At 44.6% G+C, this 6,153-nt stretch overlaps 1 protein-coding gene and 1 long non-coding RNA gene across 3 annotated transcripts in view; one reads left to right on the forward strand and one right to left on the reverse strand.

Moving 5' to 3' along the window:
* The window catches only part of LOC104861674 (IQCJ-SCHIP1 readthrough transcript protein), a 571,872-nt gene that overhangs the window by 123,619 nt on the left and 442,100 nt on the right, over positions 1-6,153 (reverse strand). The gene's annotated exons all lie outside the window — the stretch shown is intronic.
* Positions 60-6,153, forward strand: part of LOC117284495 — a 27,096-nt gene continuing 21,002 nt past the window's right edge. The window contains exons 1-3 of one of the 2 annotated variants that reach the window (XR_004515592.1): positions 60-452; positions 643-726; positions 2,993-3,097. This is a non-coding gene — a long non-coding RNA (uncharacterized LOC117284495). Of the gene's footprint in view, positions 727-2,992; positions 3,098-6,153 lie in introns of both variants that reach the window. The other variant, XR_004515591.1, reaches the window with a different exon arrangement.

Genomic DNA, 6,153 nt, shown 5'->3' on the forward strand with positions numbered 1-6,153 from the left:
CCCAGAGGCTGCGGGGCCGGCGCAGGCTGGAGCGGGAGGCCAGGTGGGAAGAGGCCGGAGGGAGGCGGACATGTGGCGTCAGGGGCGACCTGGGAGAAGAGAAGGGTGCATTTTCACCCCCTGACACTCGGTTCGTTGGGCCCTCAAGGCCTCCGCCGGGCTCGTTACCCGGCGGCGGAAGCCTCCAGACCTTCGGAAGCGGGGACCTGGCGCCTGCTAATCCACTCGGAAGTCCCCGAGAGGGCCTGGGAAGGATCCCCCGCCCCGCAAACCCACAAGCTGTGTGAGCTCGGTGGTCTGACCCCAGCCTTTCCCATCCACCTTCCTCTTAGCCGCCGCCTCTCCGCCCGCTGCCCTCGCCCCCTCCAAGTTCAGCTTGTGGGTGGAACCTGTTGCTTCAGCTCACGTTTCCTTCCCGTTCCTGACCGCTAGCTGAGGATGGCCTCGGCGAGGTGTGTGTCTGAGGACTGGAAGGATGAGGGTGAAAAGTGCGCGGGGATGGGGCAGGCTTGGCACGAGTGTTCTCAAGTCTTGGGGTCTCCAAAGATCCCCTCACACTGCTATCAAGGAAATCCTGAAGAAGGTGAGGAGGTGATAGTCCCCCTGGCACACCTAAAGCCTTTGCTTCCTTGAATTTTTCAGGAAACACATCTGGTTCCCTGAGTTCAGCAGTTCTTTCAGTAGGAAAAGGTTTGATGAAGTGAAAGACACCAGCACTTGCAAAATGTACGTGGGTCACAGTACCTTTAAGGATTAATGTTTTTGTGAACGAATTCCTACTTGTAAAAGCTGGGAAATCAGGAACTGCCCTCCTTTCTGTGGTGATACTGTTAAAAGAACTCTTAGCTCTACAAGGAATTAAGGAAAACCAAGTTCCCTGAACTTCCAGATTCAGGTCTGTTACTAATTATTCTGGTGAAAATCTAGCCCTCACCAGGCTCTTGCCCGGGATTGGCACAGTCCAGATGGAGGAACGGGAATACTTGGGATTCTTCAGTAGGGAGTGGCTGCCACCCTATTTTTCTCCAGTCTACTGGGGATTTGGATGCTGAGATCCTTCCATTTAGTGATTTCTGTGAGGCCTGCTTCCTTCTTTCTTAGGTGGGTCTGAGGCCGGAAATTTAGGATAACCTTTTAACTTGTCCTTATAAATAACAGGAAAAGGGCCTTTTGATCTGGCCCGCTTGTCTGTCAAAAGGACTGATTACGACTTAAAATATATATTTGACACTAACGTCTGTAAACAGCCTGCCTTGTACTCCAAATAGTTTCGTTTTGAAACTGCTCTGGGGCCCTGGCTGCCACCCTGGTGTGTAAAGGTGGGCCTGTGGAGCAGTCGGGGTGTGGGTGGGAGACCTCATTGTGTGCTGGGAACCAGATGGCTGCTTTTTCAAGTTACCATGTGACCTGGCAAGGCTTAGGTCGGTAAAAGCATCCTGGTCTATGGCATGTTACCTGTAGACAAATAAATATGGATCAACTGAAATGACAAGGGAGACTTGTAGTGTCAGCTCAATTTTGAAATATTAGGGGCTCCCCAGCCCCCCACCCACACTTTCCCTCAGGCCTACGCTTATCCCCTGCTGTCCAGCTGGTCTGTGTTCAGGAAATGCAAAGTATGGCCTAAGAAAAACATTTGGCAAGGTAAGTTCCTTGCCAAACATGCACGGCATTTCAAAGACAATATAAACATCTTTGAGTTATCTGTACTTCTGTATTATTTTCTGTCCAGATATTCTGGATCACATGGGAAAGCACCCAGCTTCCTTCTTCTCTTCTTTCTCTTCATGCAAGGTGCTTGGCTAGCCCAGTTTCCATCCTGTTGCCAGGCTTCCATCTTTTGCCAAGAACACGCCTACTTTGGAACAGGAGTCCCTGCCAATTCCTAGGCCGGCAACCGTCTGCAGCTACATCCAGCAGGATGAAGAGATGATTTACGAAGGAATTGAAAGGCCCTGTCTTCCTGTTCACAGAAGTTTCCTTCAGTTAGAGTTTAGAGTTAACAGACTTAGGTTCTTAGTAAATTAGACATCAGAGGTGTGGGACAAGTCAGAATCTTCCCAAAGCTCTCCCATTCTAGCACTTTCCCTCATCAGTCACCAAGTATACAGTCACTTCTACTTAAACACAGTCCCTCCTGAAGTCCACTACTTCACCCTAGTCTAGACTGCTGTCCTCTAAATTTACTGCCTGTCCACTCTCCTCATGCAGCCATACTGGCCTTCCTTACACTGCAAATATGAGCAAGTCTCTCTCTCCCTTGATTGGTTAAAACCCCACAGAGCTCCTCATTGCCCTGAAAGACCTGCTTCCTACCACACCTTTGGCAAAATTTTACTCATCCTTTAGATCTCAGCTTAAATTTCACTTCCTCCTGAAAGGCTTGGACAATTGTCTGTCCCACCTCCTCCTCAGAGGACCTCCCCATGAGCCCATGACACTGCAGTTATTATACAGACTTTATTAAGGCTGATGTTTAATCATTTATCTTCTGTGCTAGACTCACAGTAGGAAGTACATTTTATATTAAGACCCAGGCCTCATATATACACGGAGCTGAAAAAGGCTATAAAACAATTTATTTAAAATCAGGTCGCACCTTACCATGTTAACTTTATAACCCTTAAATGAGTCAGGGCTTCTAGTGTAAAAAATAAAACAAAAACAACTTTAAATTCCCTGAAGGGTAAGGCTATGAATGCAATAGGAGGTTAATAAACGTGTGTTGCTGGAATTATTAATAATTCTATCTAACTCAGCTCTCAAAAAGCCTGAGAAGAAACTATTTAAGTCCCCATTTGCAAGTGAGTTGGCCTTGGACAGTAAGATTAAATAACTTGCTGATATTATGTCACCCTAGGGCCCCACGCACTCATAGGTGGGGCTTTGAAAGGTGATTGGATTATGGAGGTTTATCGTTGACTTATTAGGTGAGGTCAGAAGAGGTGAGTTACTGAGCACATGGTCTGAAAGGGTTTATCTCCCTTCCCAGCTCCTCCCTTCGCCCTCAGCTACCTATCCACCTTGCCCTGAGCAACTCTCCTCTGCCACATCCCTCCACCATGCCTTCCTGCCAGCAGACTACGGACTAAGACAGGTGAGTCAAAGTAAACCTCTCCTCCTTTAAGTTCTAGATGTTGGGTATTTTGTCCCAGTGAGGAGGAAAGTGACTAAGACACTTGGCCATTGTCAAAAATCATTGGTAGGTAGATGAAGAGCTAGGGTGTGTACCTGGTTTGTTTGAGTTCAGAATTCTTGTTCTTAGTCATTCAGCTAAAAGCTTGATATCCCTTAATTCTCTAGCATGTGGATGAGTTTACCAGTCAAAAATGTTAGAAAGGGTCTCCTTGCAGTAACCCCAAACTAGGTCTCAGTCCCCTGCTTAGCAGAAGCTTCTTGAGCGTATTTATGTCTATATGGAGAGGAAGGCAGCTGGCAAGAACAGCTGCTCTCTGCTCACGTGTTTGACCTCCTCAAATGCCACCAAATTCAGCAATACTCAGCACAGTGGGAGGTTTAATGGTGTAAAGAAAGAGTATAGACTCTTCAGAATGAATTCTACATTAAGAACTACATGAGTTCAGTTCTCCCTCAAATCTTTTACGGAGGCCACCATGAGGTTGGGGCATTCATTTTTTACTCTGGATGGAAGACTGGATTCATTTGCAAAGGCTAAGGATAAGAAGATGTGTTCCTCAGACCAGTGCTATTTATAGCATTTTAATCTGTGCAGGAAACATTTGAGAAAGGATGTGATAAAAATGTATGAGTCATAAGGAGTATGAATAGGTAGGGAAAGATTTATTCGCAAAATTCCCAAACTAAATTTGAAATTATTAGCCCTGACACTGAACCTTCTTTACACTGGGACATTTATAGTAATAAAGAAATGGCTGGCAAAGGGTTTGTACTTCATCTTTATTACATAAATTACATGCAAGTCACATGCTGTACACAGATGCTCTGGCATTTTATCACCTGCATATAACTATGTGGGAATATTTAACAGCATTGTGGGGTGGAGTGTCCTGGATATGGAACATCTGGGCCTTGTTCTCAGCCCTGTCTCTAACCAACTTTATGACCAGTTTTTTCATGAAAGGGCTGGACTGCATGATCGTGGTGTTTTGGCAAATATTAAGAATTAACTGAATGCTTGTGTATGTGGATGAATAAAAGACTTCATCCAGCCTAAAGAACCTATAGATTTCATCGTAGAAGCCATGAGAAATATAGTATGAACATGTCTCCGAATCCTTTCTTCACCATCATTTTTTGAAAGAAACAAAATTGATCCTTCTATTTATTCAAAATCAGCATCTACTTCTATTAGGTAGGTGGGCTATTTTTGAGTGAGTGGTATTTCTCCTTTATTTCTCAGAGATACTAGATTGATGTTAACTTACTAGTGTCTATGTGTAGATATTTTGGAGATGGACCCTATGTATACCTAAAGTGATTTCTTTTCATTGACAAAGCTATACTGAAAAAAATTCTTTTTAAAACACATGTTCAGCCAGGGATTTATCTCAGTGGCACCTTGCCTGAGTTGCATGGGCAAGGTCCTGAGTGATCCCCGGTACTGGAAAAAAAAAAAAAACCACATATTCATCTTAAAGGTTTTTATTCTCTAGCAAACCATGAGATTGTATTTATTTCTTACATTTTTCTGAATAAAAATGAAATGGTGGAACCTAGGCCCCGCGGCACTGAAAAGATAGTTCCTGTGTCCTCTTTTCCAAACCTGAAACAGAACACGTGGCTTGATAACACAACTAAGCTTACAGAAATTTGGTGAATTTAAGTTTGCAATGAAGACCACCCTGAACAATTTGTAGGCATTGATAAATGAAGCAACCCTAAGTGCAACGCGGGGACAGTCTCTTTATCAGAGAAAAGTCACATCAGGAGTGTCAGTCAGGTCCTCAGCATATGGCCACACAGACTGTGCCCTGTACAGTGCCAGGACTGCAAACTGCATAGTGGGTTCCTGCCAGAAGGAACCTTTTGGCATCATTCACATAGATGGCAGTGTGAATGGTGCCCTTTGGAATTGTGCAGTGTACAATAAGAACAACAGTACACAGCAACTCTCCTAGGGCTCCACTGAGGAAATTTGCTCTTTTTTGACAAGCTTGGAAGAAGGAGCCTGCTTGCTTTCTTTCTTTTTTTTTTTTTTTAACCAGGGATTGAACTCAAGACCTTGTGCTTGTGAGGCAGGTGGTGGCACCACTGAGCTAAATCCCCAGCCCAACGCTGCTCTTTTCTAATAAAGTCATACCTCAGATTGGATGGCAATGACAAAAATTCAGCTGTCTAAACTCTTTTAGTCTTTCTTTTTCCAGAAGTTTTCTGCCATCATCTTCTAGATTCTTAAAGTTTCTAGCAATTCTAAATTCAGTTTAGAAGGAATCCTGAATTAATTTTTTGAGTTTCATCAATGTGTATAGATTACATGAAAGGGCATGTAGGATAGATTACATGAAAGGGCATGTAGGAAAAGCTGGGAAGTTTGTAGGTGCACTTGCTGCAAGAGTTCAGAGAAGTATCATAAGTGATAGGCTTAGAGTCCCCTGTGCATATGACCTGAAAGCGAGAGGAGCTGTCTCAGGAATTCCATGCCTTTTACTTTGTGTCACACTTGTCAAGGAAGAATTGACTAAATGCTGTCGGAAGTAAAAACTCTGTTCTGGTCTCTTCCTGGCATAACTTTGGAAGTATTATAAGATAGGGAGGCAGCAGCTGATACTGTCAGTGCAATGCAAGCAGCATAGTAGGACAGGAGAGGACCCTTCCAGTAGACCTAGCTGTGTCTGACCAGCTCTGCATTTATGGGCAAGCCAGTCCCTTCAGCTCTCAGAGCCACTGGCCTCAATATGAGAGGTGTGTGAAACTGCATGAGCTTAGAAATTTCTCAGGTTTCATGGGCTGTAACCAAGATGGTGTAAATGCTCAGGCAAATGAGTGAAGTGGGCACTGGGGCAACAGGGTGTACCAGGGCTCAGTCGCTGAGGCAGTGAACAGCATAGTGCAAAGACATCTAAATCAGGGCTGGGGATTTAGCTCAGTGGTTCAGTGGCCTGCTTCGCAAGCGCAAGGACCTGAGTTCGATCCCTGGTACCAAAAAAAAAAAAAAAAAAAAAATCTAAATCA

Source organism: Fukomys damarensis, unplaced genomic scaffold (assembly GCF_012274545.1).
Source record: "Fukomys damarensis isolate Sample0158 unplaced genomic scaffold, DMR_v1.0_HiC HiC_scaffold_37, whole genome shotgun sequence".
Lineage (NCBI taxonomy): Eukaryota > Metazoa > Chordata > Mammalia > Rodentia > Bathyergidae > Fukomys > Fukomys damarensis.